The following is a 23,730-nucleotide window of genomic DNA, read 5'->3' as shown; positions in this document are numbered from 1 at the left end:
GAAATAACTTTATAATGCAGACATAAAATGTTATTATGTCTGCATTATAAAGTTAAAATGTGGTATAAATCAATTTAAGGTTGTTTTCTTCATTGTCTTGGAGTCAAGATTCATACCTATAAATAAAGCTAAATCCACAACCTTCCCCTAAAAACAACAAAATGAAGAAGAGATAAAGACTTTCCTAGACAAATACTGAGGCAGTTTATCACCATTAAACTTGCCTTGCCAGAAATGCTAAAGCGAGTCCTCTGAGTTGATACAAAAGGATGTTAAATAACAACATGAAAGCATATGAAAGCATAAAACTCACTGGAGAAGGTAAATATACAAATACAGAAAACTGTAATATTGTAAATTGGTGTTGTATAAATCATTTTTAATTTTCATGTAAAGTTAAAAAATCAGCAAAAGTATTAAGAATACGTATAATTATACAAATCATTGATGGATATACAATATAAAAATATGTAAACTACTAGGCATGTTGGCTCATGTTTCTAATCCCAGCTACTTAGGAGGCTGAGGGGGATTGCTGGAGATCAAGATTGTTCAAAAACAATCCGGTCAACATAGCAGGACCCTGTATTAGTCCATTTTGCACTGCTGTAAAAGAAAACCTGGAGACTGGGTAATTTATAAAGAAAATTGTTTTATTTGTCTCACGGTTCATGCATGGGACAAGCATCTGCTTGTCTTCTGGTGAGGTGTCAGGGAGCTTTTTATCAAGTTGGAAGGTGAAAAGGGAGCAGGTGTGTCACATGGCAAGAGAGGGAGCAAGAAATATGCCAAGCTCCTTTAAACAACTAGCTCTTGAATGAACTAATAGAAGGAGAACTCACATATCACCAAGGGGATGGCACTAAGCTGTTCGTGAGGGATCCGTCCTCCTAATCCAACATTTCTCACCGGGCCCCACCTTCAACATTGAGGATCACATTTCAACATAAGATTCGTAGGGGACACACATCCAAACCATATCATTCCACCCCTTGTTCCCCAAATCACACATCCTTCTATGGAAAAATACAATAATCTCTTCCCAGTAGTCCTCAAAAGTGTCAACTTGTTTCAGCATCAACTCAAAAGTCCAGAATCTCATCTGAAACTCAAGGCATGTGCCTTCTACCTATGAGCCTCTAAGATCAAAACCAAGTTATTTTCTCCCAGGATACAGTGGTGGTACAGGCATTGGGTAAACATTTCCATTCTAAAGGGAGAAATCAATCAAAAGAAAGGGGCAATAGGTCCCTCACAGATTTGAAATCCAGCAGGGCAGGCTTTAAACCCTAAAGCTCCAAAATAATCCTTGACTCCATGGTGTGCGTCATAGTGTGAGGGGTGAGCTTCCAAGGGTTTGGCCGGCTCTGCTCCTGTGGTTTTTCCAGACTGATGTCAGAAGCTGCCAGCAGCTCTACCATCCTAGAGTCTGAAGGGCAGCGCCTCTGTTCCTACAGCTGCACTAAGCAGTGCTCCAGTATGGACTCTCTGTGGGGGTTCCAACCCCACATCTCCCCTTGGCACTGCCCTAGCTGAGTCATTGTGCAGGGGCTTTGCCCCTGTGCCAGGCTTCTGTCTGAGCACCTAGGCTTTCTCATACACCCTCTGAAATCTAGGTGGAAGCTGCCAAGCCTCCTTTACTCTTGTATTGTCTGATCCTGCAGACTTAACATGCCATGGAAGCTAACAAGGTTTACAGCATCTTGCATTCTTCAAAGTGGCAGTTTGAGCTGTATCAGGGGACCTTTGAGCCAAGGCTGGAGCTGGAGGAGTGGGGATGGGGCAGACAAGCTTACCAAGGTGGCACAGTACAGTGGTGCCCTGGACCTGGCTCCTGAAACCATTCAGTCCTTTTAGGCCTCTGGACTTGTGATTGAAGGGCAGTCTAGAAGATTCTGAAAATGCCTTAAGGTCTTTTTCCCCATCATCTTGGCTTATAACACTTGGCTCCCTTTTAGTCATGCAAATCTCTCTAGCAAGTGGTTGCTCTGCAACCCTCTTGGATTTCTGTCTTGAAAATCCTCTTTCCTTCTCTAACACAGCCTGGTTGCAAATTTTCCAAACTTTTATGCCCTGTTTCCCTTTTAAATGTAAGTTCCAACCTTAAGTCACTCATTTGCTGCCATACTTGATCATAGATTGTTAGAAGCAGCTGGGCTACATCTTGAATACTCCCTGCTTAGAAATCCCTAGGACATGTACATAATGTAGCCAAGTTCTTTGCTAGGGCATAACAAGGTGACCTTTGCTTTGGTTCTCATTAAGTTTCTAATTTCCATCTGAGACCTCATCAGCCTAGCCTTCACTTTCCATCAGCATTTTGGTCACAACCACTTAACAAGTCTTTAAGAAGTTCCAAATTTTCCCTTGTCTTTCTTTCTTCTTCTGAGCCCTCCAAACTTGTGTAACCTCTGCCCATTACCCAGTTTCAAGGCTGCTTCCACATTTTCAAGTATTTTTATAGCAATGTCCCATCCCTCAACACCAATTTCCTGTGTTAGTCCATTTTACATTGTTGTAAAGAAATAACTGTAACTTATAAATAAAAAGGGTTTATTTGGCGCATGATTCTGCAGGCTGTATAAACATGGCACCAGCATCTCCTCGGCTTCTAGTGAGGCCTCAGGAAGCTTTTACTCATGGCAGGAGGTAAAGGGGGAGCAGGTGTGTCATATGGTGAGAGAGGGAGTGAGAGAGAGAGAGAGGAAGAGGTGCCAGGCCTTTTTAAACAACTAGCACTCATGTAAACAAATAGTGAGGACTCACTCATCATCAACCTGGTGACACTAAACCATTCACAAGGGATCCACCTTCATTATCCAATACCTCCCACTAAGTTCCACCTCCAAATTAGGGATCACAGTTCAACATTTGGAGGGGATGCATATCCAAACCATATCAGACCCCACTTCTAAAAAATTCTTTTAAAATTAACCGATGTGGTGCTGTGTACCCATAATACCTGCTACTGTGGATCCTGAGGCAGGAGGATCACTGGAGTCCAGGAGTTCAAGGCTGCAGTGAGCTATGATTGTGCCGCTGCACTCCAGCCTGAGTGACAAAGATGTTATATCTTAAAAAGACATAAACTCTGACATGAAGAATGTAAAGTGTGATGATGAGAGAAATAAGTGTCGAGTTTTATTATCCAATTAAAGTTATATTGTTACCAGCCTATAATCCACAGTTATAGTTATAAAATGTTTTATGTAATCCTTGTGGTAATAACCACAAAGAAAATACCTATACAATACTATGCAGCCATAAAAAATGATGAGTTCATGTCTTTTGTAGGGACATGGATGAAGCTGGAAACCATCATTCTCAGCAAACTATCGCAAGGACAAAAAACCAAACACTGCATGTTCTCACTCATAGGTGGGAATTGAACAATGAGAACACGTGGACACAGGAAGGGGAACATCACACACTGGGGCCTGTTGTGGGGTGGGGGAAGGGAGGAGGGGAGGGATAGCATTAGGAGATATTTTGTTAAATGATGAGTTAATGGGTGCAGGACACCAACATGGCACATGTCTACATATGTAACAAACCTGCACGTTGTGCACATGTACCCTAAAACTTAAAGTATAATAATAATAATAAAAAAAATACCTATAGAAAATACACACAGAAGAGAAAAGAACTAGAGTGTACCACTTTAGCTGAGCAGCTGCCCTGTGTGAAAGAATACAGGGCTTCTGCCTCCTTCTTACAAAGCACAGTCCACCATTTCAAGGAGGTGGAAACCTAAAGCTAGGTATCAAAGCAATCTCAAATGAGAGTGATGTTTTATTTGGTTTAAGTGCTTTTGTTTATGGGGCTTGGAATCAAAAGACCTCAGTGGGGCCTGTGCCTCTTGCGGGACTAACTCACCGACCTTGGTGAGTCCTCTTCTAGGAGTAACTCACCAACTAGCCTTGGGAAGATCATTTCACTTCCCAGTTACTTTTCTTTAGTTTCTAAAGCTCTTAAGTGCGGACAAATGACACTTAAAATACATTGCGTATTGTTTAATATTATAACACACACACACACACACACACACACACTCACAAACTTTCTATGTCCCTAGCATACACTTTAAGTGAATACACATTTGATAAATGCATTTGGTTAAGTTAATTTAAAATATTATAGTTCGTTATTGCGAGTGACTTAGGTAAATCACATGTGCTTGAAGACTTTTCAGTCTCATGCCATAAACCATTTCTGCTCAGGATGTTATAGCATTTAGGGTACTTTAACTGCGAAGGTTTGTTGCTGGTGGTTCCTTATTTTTTTTTCCAGCTATAAAACCAAACATGTATGTAGTATAGCAGCCACCCCTTTAGATCTTCTAGAATCCATCATTTACCCAAAGCAAAATGTAGTATCACATAATTAAATTGACTTCCAATTTTATCAATACTAAATAATCTCATATATTAAAGCACTATAAGTGAGAATGTTAGAAGATAGTCTCAGGACAGGAGTCAGGTTTTCATGGCACCCAAGAAGTGGGAAATAATTACCCCACCCCTTGTGACCTCCCAGAAACAGGTCCTGATTAGGATCCAGTCACCTCTTGGAAGTGAGGCTGGGCTGGCTTGCTCTTGGTGTCCGCATTCCACTTTAGGGTGGCTCTGTGTTTTTTTTTTTTTGAAACAGAATCTCGGTCTCTCTCCAGGCTGGAGTACAGTGGCACTACCACAGCTTACTGCAGCCTCGATCTTCTGGGCTCAAGTGATCCTCCCACCTCAGCCTCTTGAGTAGCTGGGACCACAGGGATGTACCAGCATTCCTAGCTAATTAAAAAAAAATTGTAGAGATAGAGTCTTGCCACATTTGATCCGGCTGATCTTGAACTCCTGGGCCCCAGCAATCCTCTCACCTTGACCTCCCAAATTACTGGGATTACAGGTGTGAGCCACAACACTCAGTCAGTGGCTCTGTATCTTGACATAAGTATTCCAAGGATGGACATTTGCTGAAATCAATCATACTGCTATTGTCCTTTAGCACAGGAGGGCTGATCAGTTCTGTGGCCTCTGATACCACATACAGGTTCTCCCTTCTCTTATGAACCAGAAATAATGGTTCTCGGTCCATCAGTCCAACAGTTTCCTGGGATATAAGGCAGGAGGAAAAGAGTAAGAGTTGGGGAAGAACACCTTATTTGTTCTGAATTACACATCTCCTCAGGTGCTGGACATTGTGCAGTGCCTCTGGGGTGACAGGTGAACCCTCAATAGGTAGGAAAATCAATTAACTTTGTAGCTGGCTGAGAAACATTACATATCCTGCATCCCATTTACTAAAAGAATCCCATGCCTTATTTGTTTCATATTTAAAGCTTTGACCTCAGGGTTACTTATTTCTTTTAGTGCTAGCTAATAAAATTTATCATATAAATTGAGCCTCTTTCAATATGAAGAAAAACCTAAAAGAAATCTTGTGGATGGCCAGTGAGCACCAGGTGAATTTGTTGGAAGTGGCAAAGAGAAGGAGAATTTTCCTTCCAATAGGTAAACATATGCCTGTCTTATGCCACTGTAGTTAAGATCAAGCTGACCAAACTGTCTGATTTGTATTCATCAACTAGAAGACTGCTTTATATATGTGTGTAAATTGCCTGCTTGGTGCTGCAAAACCCATGCTTTTCAAGCATTTACGCATAGTTGTTGTGACTGAAATAGGACAAGGCTATAACCTTCACAAAGATGGGCATGAAATGGTTAAATATAAAAACCCAGAAGCCTCACTGTTGAGCCAACTAGACCATAATCCTCTAGAAACATCAGCGCAGGACTGAAGAGATGTAGACATGATTGTCAGTGGTTGGGATGGGCAGGAGCGCCAAGGTCCAGGGGAACGCCTCTGAACTCCTTCCATGTGGAGCTCTGTACACCAGGAATTAATTGGACAGATTATGTAATCCAATCTTGCAACGACTTTTATTTTAAAGATAAAGAGAAAGGAGATTTGTAAACAGGACAACTTACCCAAACCCATGTTTTCTCAATTGTTCCCCTTAGCCTTATGGAGTAAGTGAAGTTCCCCTAGGAGAGGAAACTGTAGGACAGGAAGGCCACAACTGTAAGTTTTCTGGGAAATCCTCTAACTGACACTCAAATGGCGACATTCATTCACTGAAAGTGTTTCAAACCATTTTTATTTCACTTTCATGCTCTGTCTTGTTCCTTCCTGTTAGTAGCTGGAATAAGTCCTAAGTCCTAAGCCACGTCCTACCTAGCAGGATGATCTTTAGGGAACAGAGATGAGAAAACTAGGCTGTGAGTCCTTGCCAGGATCAAGGCAGACCAGTGAGCACCTAGTGAATTTACTGGAAGTGGCAAAGAGAAGGAGAAAGGCCCAGTCTTCCTGGCTCCTGCTTGTCTCCTCATTCTCTTTCTGTTCCCTAAGAACCAACCATGTTGCTCTTCTTCCTGCCTCTTACCAGGCCAGGCTTGTGCCCATCTGAGGCCTTTTCCACTCACTTTTCTTCACAAAGAATGCTCTTCGCCAGTTTTTGTCATGCCTGTCTTCTTATCATTCATGTCCCACTCAAACTTAGAGGTGAGCACCCTGTGATAGTACCCTCACTGCCAACTCTCTCTTTGCCATTTAATTTCATTTATTTTGTCAACAACTTTTTTTTTCTTTTAAAGATGGGGTCTTTCTCTTCCTCTGTCACCCAGACTGGAGTCCAGCAGTGGCAAGATCATAGCTCACTGTAACCTCAACTTCTGGGCTCGGACAATCCTGCCAAGTAGCTAGGACTTACAGGAGGATGACACTACACCCAGCTAATTTTTCTATGTTTATTTTTGTAGAGATGGCATCTCACTGTGTTGCTCAGGCTGGTCTTGAACTCCTGGCTTCAATCAATCCTTTTGCCTTGGCCTCCTAAAGCACCAGAATTACAGGTGTGAGCCACCACACTCGGCCTATAACTCTTATTAGTCCTTGAAACTGTCATATTTATTCTTTTTTAAAAAACATGTGGCTGGTCTGGCTCCCACACTAAAAGGCAAGCTCTTTGGCTCTGGGATTTTATCTCATTAACCTCTATATCTAGACAAAGACTACCTCCTTGACCACACTTTAGGCAGGTTCCTCTGAGCCCTCTTCTCAACTAGACCTCGACTTTGGGCTTCTGTGTTGTCCTGTATTGCCCAGTTTTAGAAAAAAAATCCTATTGAGTGGGTTTAGCCAGAATTCCCATCCTAAATACTTGATCACCCTCAAATCTGATCAAATTCCTTATTCTCCCACCATTCCCCAGGTGATATTTGATCACCTTGGCCTGCCTGCAGCAAGAATCCTCCAAGGTCAGTTTAGCAAAAATTACCCTACTTTCATAGTAGTTTTCCATTCACTGACCCACCACGCTGCTTTGGTTAACTCCCTACTTTTCCTTGTTGTGTTCAGTATTGAGCAGCGTTCTATTTTACCTCTCACTGCAATAGTTCCTAAATAAATTACTTTTGCTACCCCCTTAACTGCTGTCCAGTTCTGATTTTCTTTGACGATGCCAAACAGGCTTGCCAGGAGTGAAGCAGAGGCTGTTGCAGAGATAAATAACAAGAGGGTGCTATTTATACACTTAGCATGATTCCTTGCAGAAGAAACTTGGAGTTTTCTTCTCATGTTTTCCAAGATTGCTGTTTCCTTAACAAGATGCTGTTTCCCACATAGGAGAATCAGACATTCTTAGCTGCCGCTACATGTTTGGTTTCCCATATTTTATCCTTTATACCCATCCTCTGGGATGTTGTAGGGTGCTTTGGGGTGGAGAATAAGAAAATGTGTCAGTAACTTTCTTGGCTATTTATTATGATGATCATAATACTAAATCTCTTTTGTTCTAAGCCTAATCAAAAAGTTCTGATGGTTTGTTGGACTGTGAAATTTTTCAGAATAAAAATGGAGTCACTTGCATTAAAAATTCTGACAAATGGAGCAGGAAAAGGCCATGACAGGAGGGACTCATGCAGGAATGCCTGATAACAAGAACTGTCACAAAACACTCTGCAAAACCACAACCTGAGGAGGCAGAGAAGGATGGCAGAACAGAAGCCTCCACCAATTGTACTCTCTGCAGGAACACCAAATTTAACAGCTATATAGATAAACAACCACCTTTATAAGAACCAAAATTCAGGTGAGCAATCACAGTACCTGGTTTCAACATCATATTGCTGAAAGAAGTACTGAAGAGAATAGGAAAGAGAGTCTTAAATTGCCGACACCACCCCTTCTCCATCACCCCAGCAATGGCTGGCTGTGTGGTACAGAGAGAGAATCTGTGCTTGAAGGAGGGAAAGTGCAGCGATCGTGGGGCTTTGCATTGGAAAGCAGTGCTGTCAACACTGGGCAGAATTCAGTCAGTGCTCTCAGAGGGAGCATTTAGACTGGCCTTAGCCAGAAGGGAATCACCCATCCCAGCAGTCAGAACTTGAGTTTCAGCAAGGCTCACCATGGGCTAAAATGCTCTGGGGTTCTACATAAACTTTAAAAGCTGAATGGGTCACAAGGACTGCAATTCCTAGGCAAGTCCTGGTGCTGAGTGTGTTTCAGAGCCAGTGGACTTTGGGAGCATGTGACCTAGTGAGATGCCAGCCAGGGAACCTAATGGAATGCTTATGTCACTCCTCCCCCAACGCCAGGCAGTGCAACTTGCAGCTCCAAAAGAGACCCCTTCCTTCCACTTGAGGGGAGGAAAGAGTAAAGAGGACTTTGTCTTGCAACTTGGATACCACCTCAGCCACAGAAGGATAGGACACCGGGCAGAGTTGTGAGGCCCCCATTTAAGACCCTAGCTCACGGACAACATTTCTAGACACACCCTGGCACAGAAGGGAAACTGCTGCCTTGAAAGGAAGGACCCAGTCCTGGCAAGATTTATCACTAGATGACTAAAGATCCCTTGGGTCCTGAATAATATAATCAGCAGCAGTAACCAGTTAGTACATGCTGTGGGCCTTGGATGAGACTCTGAGATGTGCTAGGTTCAGGTGTGACTCAGTACATTTACAGTTGTGGTAGCTATGAGGAGAGACCCCCTTCTGCTTGAGAAAAGCAAAAAGAAGAGTAAAGGTGACTTTGTCTTGAGCTTAGGTACCAGCTTGGCTGCAGTGGAGAAGAGCACCAAGCAGGCTCTTTAGGTCCCTAAGTACAGGTCTTGGCTGTTGGATGAGATCTCTGAACCTACCAGAGAGGAGCCCACTGCCCTGAAGAGTAAGGCCCAGGCCTGGCAGCATTCACCATGAGCTTACTGAAGTGCTCTTGGGCCTTAAGTGAACATTGACAGTACCCTGGCAGTATTCTCTGGGGCCTGTGGTGGTAGACATGGGGATAAACTCCTCTGTCTATGGAAAGAGAAGGGGAGAGTGGGAAGGATAGGGTGGTTTCCGCTCCAGCTCAGCTGCAGTAGAATAGAGCACCAGGTAGATTTCTTCAGGTCCTGGCTTCTGGATAGCATCGCTGGGCCTGGATAGGGCTCTGGGCAAGACCTAGTGCAGTCCCAGTGGTGGTAGCCACAGAAGTGATTGTGTGGTATGGTTTGGATCTGTGTCCCCTTCCCAAATCTCGTGTTGAATTGTAATCCCCACTGTTGGAGGATGGGTCTGGTGGGAGGTGAGTGGATTATGAGGGCAGATTTCCCCATTGCTGTTCTCCTGACAGTGAATTCTCACAATATCTGGTTGTTTAGAAGTGTGTAGCACCTCCTCCTTCTCTCTCTTCCTCCTGCTCTGGCCATGTAAGTTGTGCCTCCTTCCTGTTTGCCTTCTGCCATGATTATAAGTTTCCTGAGGCATCCCTAGCCATGCTTCCTGTGAAGTCTGTGAAACTGTGAGTCAATTAAACCTCTTTTCTTTATAAATTACCCAGTCTCAAGTAGTTATAGCAATGCGAGAATCGACTAATACAGAAAATTGTTACGTAGGAGTGGGGCATTGCTATAAAGATACCTGAAAATGTGGAAGTGACATTAGAATAGGGTAACAGGCAGAGGTTAGAACAGTTTGGAGGGCTCAGAAGAAGAAAGAAAGATGAGGGAAAGTTCGGGACTTTCTAGAGACTTATTAAATTGTTGTGACCAAAATACTGATAGTACTGATAGTGATATGGACAATGAAGTCCAGGCTGAGGTGGTCTTAGATGGAGAAGAGGAACTTACTGGGAACTAGAACAAAGGCCAGTTTTGTTATGCATTAGCAAAGAGGTTAGATGTATTGTGCCCCTGCCCTAAAGATTTGGACTTGAGAGATATGATTTAGGGTATCTGGTGGAAGAAATTTTTAAGCTGCAAAGTGTTCAAGATGTGGCCTGGCTGCATCTAATAGCATTTGCTTATATGTGTGAGCAAATAGATGATCTGAAACTGAAAGTTATGTTTAAAAGGAAGCAGAGCATAAAAGTTTGGAAAATTTGCAGCCTAACCATGTGGCAGAAAAGAAAAACCCATTTTCAGGGGAGGTGTTCAAGCTGGTTGCAGAAGTTTGCATGAGTAAAGAGGAGCAGGAATGTTAATAGCCAAGATAATGGAGAAAAGGCCTGGAAGGTATTTCAGAGACCTCCATGGCAGCCCCTTCCATTACAGGCCTGGAGGCCTAGAAAAGAAGAATGGTTTCATGGGCCAGGACCAGGGTTCTGCTGCCCTGCACAACCTCAGGATGCTGCTCCCTGTGTCCCAGCTGTTCCAGCTCCAGCCTTAGCTAAAAGTGTTCCAGGTGTGTCTCAGGCCACTGCTCCAAAGGGTTAAAGCTGTAAGCCTTAGCAGCTTCCATGTGGTGTTAATTCTACAGGTGTGCAGAAGGCAATGGTTAAGGCTTGGGAGACTCCACCTAGATTTCAGAGGAGGTGTGGAAGTGCCTGAATGTCCAGGCAGAAGTATGCTGCAGGAGTGGAGCCCTCATGGAGAACCTCTATTACAGGAGTACAGAAGGGAAATGTGGGATTGAAACCCTCACACAGAGTCCCCCCTGGGGCACTGCCTAGTGGACCTGTGAGGAGAGGACAACCATCCTCCAGAACCCAGAATGGTAGATCCACTGACAGCTTGCACTGTGCACCTGAAAAAGCAGCAGGCACTGCACTCAATGCCATAAAAGCAGCCATGGGAGCTGTATCCTGCAGAGCCACAGGGGCAGAGCTGCCCAAGGCCTTGGGAGCCCACCCCTTGCATCAGCGTGGCCTGGATTAGAGACATGGAGTCAAAGGAGATTCTTTTGGAGCTTTAAGATTTAATGACTGCCCTGCTAGGTTTTGGTCTTGTATGGGGGCCTGTAGCCCCTGTGTTCTGGTCAATTTCTACCTTTTGTAATGGGAGTATTTAGCCAATGCCTGCACCCCTATTTTATCTTGGAAGTAAATAACCTGCTTTTTATTTCATTGGCTCATAGGTGGAAGGGATTTGCTTTGTCTCAGATGAGACTTTGGACTATGGACTTCTGAGTTAATGGTGAAATGAGTAAAGACTTGGGGGATTGTTGAGAAGGGAGGATTGTATTTTGCAATGTGAGAAGGACATGAGATTTGGGAGGCATCAAGGGCAGAATAATATGGTTTGGATTTGTGTCCCTGCCCAAATCTCATGTCTAATTGTAATTCCCAGTGTTGGAGGAGGGGCCTTGTGGGAGGTAATTGGGTCACGGGGGTAGATTTTCCCCTTGCTGTTCTCATGATAGTGAGTGAGTTATGAGATTTGGTTGTTTATAAGGGTGTAGCACCTCCCCCTTCTCTCTCTTCCCACTGCTCTGGCCATGTAAGACTTTATCTCACAGGGGTCCTTGGGGAGGGCTGCCAGTGGAATTGTGGAAGGACCACAGGGTAAAGGAAACTTCCAGCTGAACTTTGTAATAATTTTAGCCAAGCATGAATTTTCCAGGGTAAAATCCGGGGGTGAGGGGAAAACAGGAAGTGCAGATTCAAGCACAGAAGCCATGGCAAGTGGGTAGGGGTGAAGCCTGAAAGCCCTACTTGCTTTCTCAGCAGGGAGGCTTGTAGCCTGGGGCAAGAACTCAGCCCTGCACACCGGCTGCCTGGATATAAACCTGGTGATTTGGTGGGGCATGGTGAGAGTGAGACTGGCCTTGCTGGCTGCATGAAAGCTGGCTGAGGCCCATCATGGCTGGCTTTCCCCCACTTCCCTGGTGACTTGTATGATGCAGCAGAGGCAGCCATAATCCCACTGGGAACATAACCTCATTGGCCTGAGAACCACCAACCCCACAGTGGCTGCAGCAAGTCCTGCTCAAGGAGAGTCTGAACTCAGACATGCTTAACCCTGCCCCCAACTGATGGTCTTTCTCTACCTGCCCTGGGAGCCAAAGACAAAAGATATAATCTCTTGGAAGCTCTTTGGCTCTGCTCATTGCCTGAGAAACCCAAATACTTATCCAGACAGGATTGTATCCCTGCTATACTACCACAGTTGATGCTCTCTTAAAAGAACCACATCCTCGCTGGTGGTCAACCAACTCAAGCCTTTAGAGCAACTCATAAAAGAAAACTCCTGCTCCAAGAAAGGAGAAAACAACACCTAATTCCACTGCCTGCAACATCCTGGATAACCACACATCCTGAGTCTGTCCATGTGACAGCTTCACTGATAGCACAACCACCATTTGAGAAAACCAGCACACTAAAAAAACTACAACCAAGGACCGTCACAGAGTTCACTTCCCTCCCCTGTTACCTCCACCAGAGCAGGTGCTGGTACCCATGGCTGAGAGACCTAAAGACAAATCACATCCCAGGACTCTTTGCGCACACTCCCCAGTACCAGCCCGGAGCCTGGTAGCTCCACTGGGTGGCTAGACCCAGAAGAGCAATAACAATCACTGCAGTCTGGCTCTTAAGAAGCCCCATCCCTAGGGGAAGAGGGAGAGCACCAAATCAAAGTATCACTCTATGGGACAAAAGAATCTGAACAGCAGCCCTTGAGCCTCAGATCTTTCCTCTGACATAGTCCTAGAAAAACAGTTTTGGTAATATGACAAAACAAGGATCTTTACCACCACCAAAAGGTCACATGAGCTCATCAGCAATGAATTCAAACCAAGAAGATATCTCCGAATTGCCAGAAAAGAAATTGGAAAACAGAAGGTTGATTATTAAGCTACTCAAGGAGGCACCAGAGAAAGGTGAAAGCTAACTTAAAGAAATTAAAAAGGCTGAGCATGGTGGCACACACATGCATTCCCAACACTTTGGGAGGCCGAGGTGGGTGGATCACCTGAGATCAGGAGTTCGCAACTAGCCTGACTAACATGGTGAAACCCCGTCTCTACTTAATACAAAAAAATTAGCCAGGTGTGGTGGCTCATGCATGTAATTTGAGCTACTTGGGAGGCTGAGACAGGAGAAATCACTTGTACCTGGGGGACAGAAATTGCAGTGAGCTGAGATCATGCCATTGCACTCCAGCCCAGGCAGAAAGAGCAAAACTCCAAAACTCCATCTCAAAAAAAAAAAAAAAAAAAAAAAGAAATTAAAAAACATTTACAGGATATGGATTTAAAAACTCCAGAGAAATAGATTGCATAAAAAAGAATGACAACTTCTGGAAACGAAAAACACACTTAGAAAAATGCAAAATACACTGGAAAGTTTCAACAATAGAATCAAACAAGTAGAAGGAAGAACTTCAGTGCTTGAAGACAAGGCTTTCAAATGAACCCAAATCAACAAGGACAAAGAAAAAATAATAAAAAAAAAAGAACAAAGCCTCCAAGAAGTTTAGGATTACGTTAAGTGACCAAACCTAAGAATAAGTGGTGTTCACGAGGAAGAAGAAAAATCTAAAAGTTTGGGAAACTTATTTGAGGGAATAATTGAAAAAACTTCTCTGACCTTGCTAGAGATCTAGACATCTAAATACAAGAAGCTCAAAGAACACCCAGGAAATTCATTGCAAAAAGATCATCACCTAGGCACATATTCATCAGGTTATCTAAAATCAAGATGAAGGAAAGAACCTTAAAAGCTGTGAGGCAAAAGCATCAGGTTACCTATAAAGGAAAGCCTATCAGATTAACAGTAGATTTCTCAGCAGAAACCCTACAAGCTAGAACGGATTGGGGTCCTATCTTCAGCCTCCTTAAACAAAACAATTATCAGCCAAGAGTTTCTTTTTTTTTTTTTTGAGACAGAGTCTCATTCTGTTGCCCAGATTGGAGTGCAGTGGTGTGATCTTGGCTCACTGCAACCTCCACCTCCTGGATTCAAGTGATTCTCCTGCCTCAGCCTCCCAAGTAGATGGGATTACAGGCATGCGCCACCACGCCTAGCTAATTTTTGTATTTTTAGTAGAGATGGGGTTTTGCCATGTTGGCCAGGCTGGTCTCAAGCTCTTGACCTCAGGTGATCCTCCTGCCTCAGTCTCCCAAAGTGCTGGGATTACAGGGGTGAGCCACATACCTGGCCCAGCCAAGAGTTTTATATTCCATGAAACTAAGCTTCATAAATGAAGGAAACGTACAGTCTTTTCCAGACAAACAAATGCTAAGAGAACTCACAACTACCAAGCCAGCACTATAAGAACAGCTAAAAGCAGCCCTAAATCTTGAAACAAATCCTCAAAATATACCAAAATAGAACCTTCTTAAAGCATAAATCTCATAGGACCTATAAAACAATAATACAATGAAGAAAAGAGGTATTCAGTCAAAAACTAGCATGATGAATAGAACAGTACCTCACATCTCAATACTAATGTTGAATATAAATGGACTAAATGCTTCACTTAAAAAATACGGAATGGCAGATGGATAAGAATTCACCAACCAAATATCTGCTGTCTTCAACCTAACACATAAGGACTCACTTAACACATAAGGACTCACATAAATTTAAGGTAAAGGGGTGGAAAAAGATATTCCATGCAAATGAACAGCAAAAGCAAGCAGGAGTAGCTATTCTTATATCAGACAAAACAAACTTTAAAGCAATAGCCGTTAAAAAAGACAAAGAGGGACATTATAGGGTAATGATAAAAGAACTAGTCCAACAGGAAATTGTCACAGTCTTAAATATATATGCATCTAACACCGGAGCTTCCAAATATATAAAACAATAACCACTAGACCTAAGAAATGAGATAGAAGGCAATGCAATAATAGTGGGGGACTTCAATACTCCCCTGACAGCAATAGACAGGTCATCAAGACAGTTAACAAAGAAACAATGGACTTAAACTATACCCTAGAACAAATGGACTTTATAGATATTTACAAAAAATTTTACCCAACACTGCAGAATATACATTCTATTCATCAACACGTGGAACATTCTCTAAGATAGACCCTGTGATAGGCCACAAAACAAGTCTCAATACATTTAAGAAAAATCAAAATTATATCAAGTACTTGCTCAGACCACAGGGGAATAAAATTGGAAATCTGCTCCAAAACGAACCCTCAAAACCATGCAAATGCATGGAAATTAAATAATTCTAAACAAACTAATACAGAAGGGTGGGAGGGGGTGTGGGGCAAAAGAGTACACATTGGGTACAGTGTACACTGCTCAGGTGTCTTCAAGAGACTCACCTAACACATAAGGACTCACATAAACTTAAGGTAAAGTGGTCAAAAAAGATACTGCATGCAAATCAACAGCAAAAGCAAGCAAAAGTAGCTATTCTTACATTAGACAAAACAAACTTTAAAGCAACAGCAGTTGCTTTTAGGTGCACCAAAATTTCAGAAATCACTACTAAATTTCAGAAACCACCACTAAAGAATTTATTCATGTAACCAAACACCACCTGTTCCCCAAAAACTATGGAAATAATAAAAAAAAACCTCAAAGGGATATCAGAGAACTTCCCAGATCTAGGAAAGGTAACAATATTCATGTACAAGAAAGTTATAGAAAACTTAGCAGATTTAATCCAAAAAAGAGTACCTTAAGTCATCTCATAATCAAACTCCCAAAGGTCAAGTATAAAGAAAGCAAAACTAAAGCAGCAAGAGAGAAGGAAAAAAAAAAAAAAAAACAAAAAAACATACAATGGCACTCCAATACATCTGGCAGCAGACTTTTCACTGGAAACCTTACAGGCCAGTAGAGAGTGACATGACATATTAAAAGTGCTGAAGGAAAAAACTTTTACCCTAGAATAGTATATCCAGCAAAAATATCCTTCAAGGATGAAGGAGAAATGAAAACTTTCCCAGACAGACAAAAGCTGAGGGATTTCATCAACACCAGACCTGTCCTACAAGAAAAATTAAAGAGAGTTCTTCAATCTAAAAGGAAAGGATGTTAATGAGCAAGAAGAAATTATCTGAAGGTACAAACCTCAATGGTAATAGTAAGTACACATAAAAACACAGAATATTATAACTGTAATTGTGGTGGGTAAACTATTCGTATCTTAAGTAGGAAAACAAAAGATGAACTGATCAAAAATTACTACAACAACTTTTCAAGATAGAGTACAATGGACATAAACAGACACAAAAAAAGTTAAAAAGTGGGGAGACAAAGTTAAAGTGTATAGTTTTTATTAGTTTTATTTTTGCTTGTTTGTTTATGCAATCAGTGTTGTCATCAGTTTAAAATAATGGGTTGTTAGATAGTATTTGGAAGCCTCAGGGTAACTTCAAATCTAAAAACATACAATGGATATTCAAAAAAAAAAAAAAAAAAAGAAACTAAAACATACCACCAGAGAAAATCACCTTCACTAAAAATAAGAGAGGAAAGAAGGAAAGAAGGAACAGAATTTCACAAAACAAGCAGAAAACAAATAACAAAATGGCATGAGTAAGTCTTTACTTATCACTAATAACACTGAGTGTAAATGGTCTAAACTTCCCAGTGAGAAGATGTAGATTAGCTGAATGGATTAAAAAACAAAACAACAGCAACAAAAAGGCTGGGCATGGTGGCTCGCACCTGTAATCCAAGCACTTTGGGAGGTTGAGGTGGGTGGATCACTTGAGGTCAGGAGTTTGAGGCTAGCCTGGCCAACATGGTGAAACCCTGTCTCTACTAAAAACACAAAAATTAGCTGGGTGTGGTGGTGCAAGCCTGTAATCCCAGCTACTTGGGAGGCTGAGGTAGGAAAATCACTTGAACCCAGGAGGTGGAGGTTGCAGTGAGCCGAGATCACACCACTGCACTCCAGCCTGGGCAACAGAGCGAGACTCTGTCTCAAAACAACAACAACAACAACAAAAACAAAAAACAAACAAACAAAAAACCCCCAAAAAACAAAAAAACAAGCACCAATGATCTGTTGCCTTCAGGAAACACAATTCACCTATAAAGACACACCTAGAGGGAAAATAAAGGATGGAAAAAGATATACCATGCCAATGGAAACAAAAAAGAGCAGGAATAGCCATCCTGTATCAGACAAAATGGATTTCAAGACACATACTGTATCAAGAGACAGATAAGGTCAGTATACAATGACAAAGGGGTCAATTCACCAGGGAGATATAACAATTCCAAATATATATGCACTCAACATGGGAGTACCCTGATATGTAAAGGAAATATTAGCGCCAAAGAGAGAGTTAGACCTTAGTACAATAACAGCTGGAGACTTCAACCCACAACTTTTAGTATTGGACAGATTTCCTAGACAGAAACCCAACGAAGAAACATTGGACTTCATCTGCACTATAGAACAAATGAACCTAATGGGTATTTACAGAATACCTATCATTCAGTGGCTGCAGAATACACGTTTTTCTCCTCATCAAATGGATCATTCTCAAGAAAAGACCATATGTTAGGTCACAAAACAAGATGTAAACCATTAAAGAAGTTGAAATAATATCAAGTATCTTCTCTGACCGCAATGGAATAAAACTGGAAATCCATAACAAGAAAAATTTTGGAAACTATGCAAACACATGGAAATTAAACAATATGCTCCTGAATGACTAGGGAGTCAATAAAGAGACTAAGAAGGAAATTGAAAATTTTTTTGAAATGAATGATAATGGAAACACAGTATACCCAAATCTATAGGATATGGTAAAAGAAGTAATAAGAGAAAAATGTATAGCTATAAGGGCCTACATCAAAAAAGAAGAGAAACTTTAGATAAACTACCTAATGATACCTCTTAAAGAACTAGAAAAGCAAGAGCAAACCCAACCCAAAGTTAGTAGAAGAAATGAAATATTAAAGATCAAATTGGAAAGAAATTATATTGAAAAGAAGAAAACAACACAAAAGATTAAAAAATAAGTCATTTTTTTAAGAAGATAAAATTAACCCATTTTCTATTATTATAATCAATATTTTTTGAGATGGAGTCTTGCTCTGTTGCCCAGGCTGAAGTGCAGTGGTGTGATCTTGGCTCACTGCAACCTCTGCCTCCTAGGTTCAAGCAATTCTCCTACCTCAGCCTCCTGAGTAGCTGGGATTACAGGTGCATGCTACCACACCTGGCTAATTTTTGTATTTTTAGTGGAGATGGGGTTTCACCATGTTGGCCAGGCTCGTCTCGAAATTCCTGACCTCAAGTGATCTGCCCGCCTTGGCCTCCCAAAGTGCTGGGACTACAGGTGTGAGCCACCATACCTGGCCAAAATTGACCCATTTTTGGCCAGACTAACTAAAAAAAAGAGAGAAGACCCAAATGAATGAAATCGGAGATAAAAAAATGAGACATTACAACTGATACCACAGAAATTCAAAGGATCATTAGAGGCTACTATGAGCAACTACATGCCAATAAATTGGAAAACCTAGAAGCAATTGATACATTCCTAGACATGTACAACCTAGCAAGATTCAACCAGGAAGAAATCCAAAACCTGAGTAGGCCAATAATAAGTAATGTGATCAAAGCTATAATAAAAAGTCTCTCAGCAAAAAAAGCCCAGGACCCATCAACTTCCCTCCTGATTTTTTTTCAAATTAATATCAATTCTTTCAAACTATTTCAAAAAATAGAGGCAGGAATATGTCTAAACCTATTCTATGAGGCCAGTAATACCCTGATACCAAAATCAGACAAAGATTCATCAAAACAAAAAAAAAAAAAGAAAACTACAAGCCAACAGCTTTGATGAATATTGATGGAAACATCAACAAAACATGAGCAAACTGAATTCAATAATACATTAAAAAGCTCATTCATGAAGACCAAGTGGGATGTATCCTAGGGATGTAAGGATGGTTCAACATACACAAATCAATCAATGCGATACATCATATCAATAGAATAAAGGACAAAAACCACATGATCATTTCAATTGGTATTGAAAAACCATTTGAATAAATAAATTCAATATCCCTTCATGATAAAAATTCTAAAAAACTGGATGTAGAAGAAACATACTTCAACATAATAAAAGCCATATACTACAGACTCATACCTAGTATTATACTGGATGGGGAAAAACTGAAAGCCTTTTCTCTAAGATCAGGAACACAAGAAGGATGTACACTTTTACCACTATTATTCAACATACTACTGGAACTCCTAGCTAGAGCAATCAGACAAGAGAAAAAAGTAAAGGGCATCCAAATTGGAAAGGAAAAGTCAAATTATCCTTGTTTGTGGATGATGTGGTCTTATATATGGAACAACCTAAAGATTCCAACATAAAACACTATTAGAAGTGATAAATAAATTAAAGTTGCCAGATACAAAATCAACATCCAAAAATCAGTAGCACTTCTATATGCCAACAGCGAAGAATCTGAAAAAGAAATCAAGAAAGTAATCCCATTTACAAGAGCTACAAATAAAATTAAATTCTTAGGAATTAATTTAACTGAAGAAGTGAAAAGTCTCTTCGATGAAAACCATAAAACATTGATGAAAGAAACTGAAGAGGGTACAAAAAATGGAAAGATATTCCATGTTCATAGATTGGAAGAATCAATATTGTTAAAATGTCCATACTATCCAAAGCAATCTTCAGATTCTATACAATCTCTATCAAACTACCAATGACATCCTTCACAGAAAGAGAAAAATCAATCCTAAAATTTATATGCAAACACAAAAGGCCCAGAATAACCAAAACTATCCTGAACAAAAATAACACAACTCAAGGAATCACATTACTTGACTTCAAATTATACTACAGAGCTACAGTAACCAAAAGAGCATGGTATTGTCATAAAAACAGACACATAGACCAATGAAAAAAGAATAGAGAACCCAGAAACAAATCCATACACCTACAGTGAACTCATTTTTTACAAAGGTGCCAAGACTATACATTGAGGAAAAGACAGTCTCTTCAATAAATGGTGTTGCAAAAACTAGATATCCACATGTAGAAGACTGAAACTAGACCCTTATCTCTCACTATATACAAGAACTAAATTAAAATAGATTAAATAATTGAATCTAAGGACTCAAATTAAGAAACTACTACAATAAAACATTGGGGAAACTCCCCAGGACATTGGAATGGGCAAACATTTCTTGAGTAATACCCCACAACACAGGCAGCCAAAGCAAAAATGGACAAATGCAACCATATCAAAGTAAAAAGCTTCCTTCCAGCAAAGAACAATCAATAACAGAAGAAGAAAACCCAAAGAATGGGAGAAAATATTTGCAAACTAAGCATCTGACAAAGGATTTGTAAGCAGAACACACAAGGAGCTCAAACAACTATACAGGAAAAAATCTAATAAACCAATTAAAATATAGGCAAATTTCTAAATAGACATTTCTCAAAAGACGACATACAAATGGCAAACATGCATATGAAAAGGTGCTTGACATTACTGATCATCAGAGAAACGCCAATTAAAACTACAATGAGATATCATCTCACATCTGTTAAAATGGATTTTATCCAAAAGACAGGCAATAACAGGCTGGACAGGATGTGGAGAAAAGGGGACCCTTGGACACTGTTTGTGGGAATGTAAATTAGTACAACTACTATGGAGAACAGCTTGGGCCTTCCTCAAAAAAACTGAAAATAGAACTATTGTATGATCCAGCAAACTGCTAAGTATATACCCCCAGAATAGGAAATCAATATATTGAAAAGATATCTGCACTCCCATGTTTATTGCAGTTCCATTCACAATAGCCAAGATTTGGAAGCAATCCAAGTGTTCATCAACAAATGAATGAATTAAAAAAATGGTATGTATACATAATGGAGTACTATTCAGCCATAAAAAGAATGAGATCCTATCATTTGCAACAACATGGATGGAACTGGAGGTCATTATGTTAAGTGAAATAAGCCAAGCACAGAAAGACAAACTTTACATGTTCTCTCTTATTTGTGAAAGCTGAAAATTAAAACAATTGAACTTACGGAGATAGAGAATAGAATGATGGTTACCAGATAGGCTAGGAAGGGTAGTGGGGTGGGTGTGCAGGGGTAGGGGGAATGGTTAATGAGTACAAAAAAAATTTAGAATGAATAAGATCTAATGTCTGATAGCACAATATATTATTGACTATAGTCAATAATTTAATTGTACATTTAAAAATAACTAAAAGAGTATAATATTTTAACACAAAAAATAAATATCTGAGATGATAGATACCTCATTTACCCTGGTGTGATTATTATACATTGTATGCCTGTATTAAAATATCCCATATATCCCATAAATAAATATATACATCTATGTACCCGTAAAAATTAAAGACAAAACAAAACCAAAAACTACAGCCTTGCACAAAGGTTATTGCAACCTTAAACAAAAAATACTTCTGCCAGGACATCTGTCCACCAACTGCCTGTCTAACCTTGGACTGGTGCCACCTTTGTTACTGATCCTTGTAAGCAAAGATAATTGATTCAAAACAATTGTGTAATCCTTCTTATTTTTCTTTTTAAAACTTTTTTCTTCCCTTACCTGTCTGAAAACACACATAGTTTGTGATGGCACGCATATTCCCATTGCAATGCTCATTCTTGAATAAATATCACTTTCTTTTAGAGAGCTTTTCTTTATCTGTTATTTAGGTTGATGTGACTCACATAACTGTTCCCAAACAGCTAAGTTACTTTTCTCCGACTTCTGGAATACCCAGTAGCAGGTTGGGGCCTGTAGAATGTTGGTACACAGAAGGGTTATGTATGTAATTATAATTTTATATTTCAAGTCTATAGTTTTTACAATGAAAATTATAGAACGTGAAAGTTAATTTGGAACATCGTGTCTGGTGGTGATGTGATATGCAGAAAGTACAGTCTGAGCTTTGTGCATATCAGGTTCTTATAGCGGAAAGGGAAGGCATAAGGCTTTTGTGAATATTAAAAGAAAACAAAAGTAAAGTAAATGCATTGTGAAATACTGTCAGCTGAAAGGAATGTTGCTGTATTGAGTGTCAGTTCCAGGAAGTTACTCAAAACTTAAAGGTGTAGCAATCCTGTTTATACAGTTTCTCCTCCTATAGGCACTTTACTTCATCTTGAAACCCATAGGGAGTAATTGGAAAGGACGTGGGTTTCAGGCAAGTTTTTAATTCTTTTCACAAATCCCCTTTTTATTTATCTTTAAAATAAAGATTGTTGTAAGATTGGATTTAGATAATACATGCATGTTACTTAACACAGAGGAGGCATTAAGCGCAGTAATTCCTGTTGTACAGAGCCCCACATGTAGGCAGTTCAGAGGTGCTTCCCAGGGCCCTGGCACTAGTGCCTGTCCCTCCTGCTGAAGTTGCCTTTCCTCCTGGTGTCCAATGATTGAATTCTAAATTCAGCACATATACCAGAGGAATACGAGTCAAAGAAGTTGTTCCAGCTACAGTTGCTGGGAATCCATGAATCAAAGACTTGCTCAGCTAGTTCTGTATGTGGAAGGAAATGGGTGTGACTCTGAAGAAGCCTTTTTAATTCTGATTCAGGAGATACATAATTAGATGCCACTTGATTTTGTTCCACAGATTTTTGCTGAAAAGGACTTGAGAGCTAAGGTTCTGTGATCCAGAACTAGTTCCCGACTTACTCTTCTGGAAATGAAGAGGGCCCTCCTGTGCTTATTTTTCCAGGATACTGCATTGGAAATTGAGTCAGGGACCCATTGGTGAGAAGAGAGCAGTGAGCAGAATCACATTGATCTGGTCCTGGAGTTTGTCCGACAATTTCTACTTGACTGCAGGAGGTCTGAAGATTGGAAGGGGCCCTACTCAATTGTGCTATTTTTCTCTATTTTTTTTTTTCTTTTCTTGAGACGGAGTCACCCAGGCTGGAGTGCAGCGGCACGGTCTCAGCTCACTGCAACCTCTGCCTCCCGGGTTCAAGCAGTTCTCTGCCTCAGCCTCCCAAGTAGCTGGGATTATAGGTGCCCGCCACCACTCCTGGCTAATTTTTGTATTTTCAGTAGAGACGGGGTTTCACCATCTTGACCAGGCTGATTTTGAACTCCTGACCTTGTGATCCACCGGCCTCAGCCTCCCAAAGTGCTGGGATTACAGACGTGAGCCACTACGCCCGGCCAATCGTGCTATTTCTCTACAGGACTAAAGGATATATAATCTGGTAAGTCCTAATGGGATCAGGGGATGAAAAAGAAAAGATACTATCATCAGCAACAAAAATGTTCAGGATGGGTTTGTGAAATGAGTTGAATATTTTTTTTTCCTACATAATTTGACTGAAAAGGAAGTTAAGTTCTTCTTAATAATGGAGAATTCCTGATAGCATGGAAAGCTAAGGAATATATCTTTGATACATTATTGTACAGGTCCAGTCTTAGAGAAGCTTCTTATGTTCTCGTTATTCTCTGTTGTCCAGTGACCTCTTACGTGGCCCATATCAGACAAAATTGAAA

The 23,730-nt window shown here is 40.7% G+C and overlaps 1 protein-coding gene across 1 annotated transcript in view; it reads left to right on the top strand.

Moving 5' to 3' along the window:
- Positions 1-22,817: 22,817 nt before the first annotated feature.
- GSDMC (gasdermin C) overlaps positions 22,818-23,730 on the top strand; it is a 41,647-nt gene continuing 40,734 nt past the window's right edge. The window contains exon 1 of the mRNA XM_002819427.3: positions 22,818-23,438. The gene's annotated coding sequence lies outside the window, so the exon portion shown is untranslated. The remainder of the gene's footprint in view (positions 23,439-23,730) is intronic.

This window comes from Pongo abelii, chromosome 7, assembly GCF_028885655.2.
Source record: "Pongo abelii isolate AG06213 chromosome 7, NHGRI_mPonAbe1-v2.0_pri, whole genome shotgun sequence".
Taxonomy (NCBI): Eukaryota; Metazoa; Chordata; class Mammalia; order Primates; family Hominidae; genus Pongo; species Pongo abelii.
Note: the sequence above shows the minus strand (reverse complement) of the source record. Positions and strands in the feature narration are given on the sequence as shown.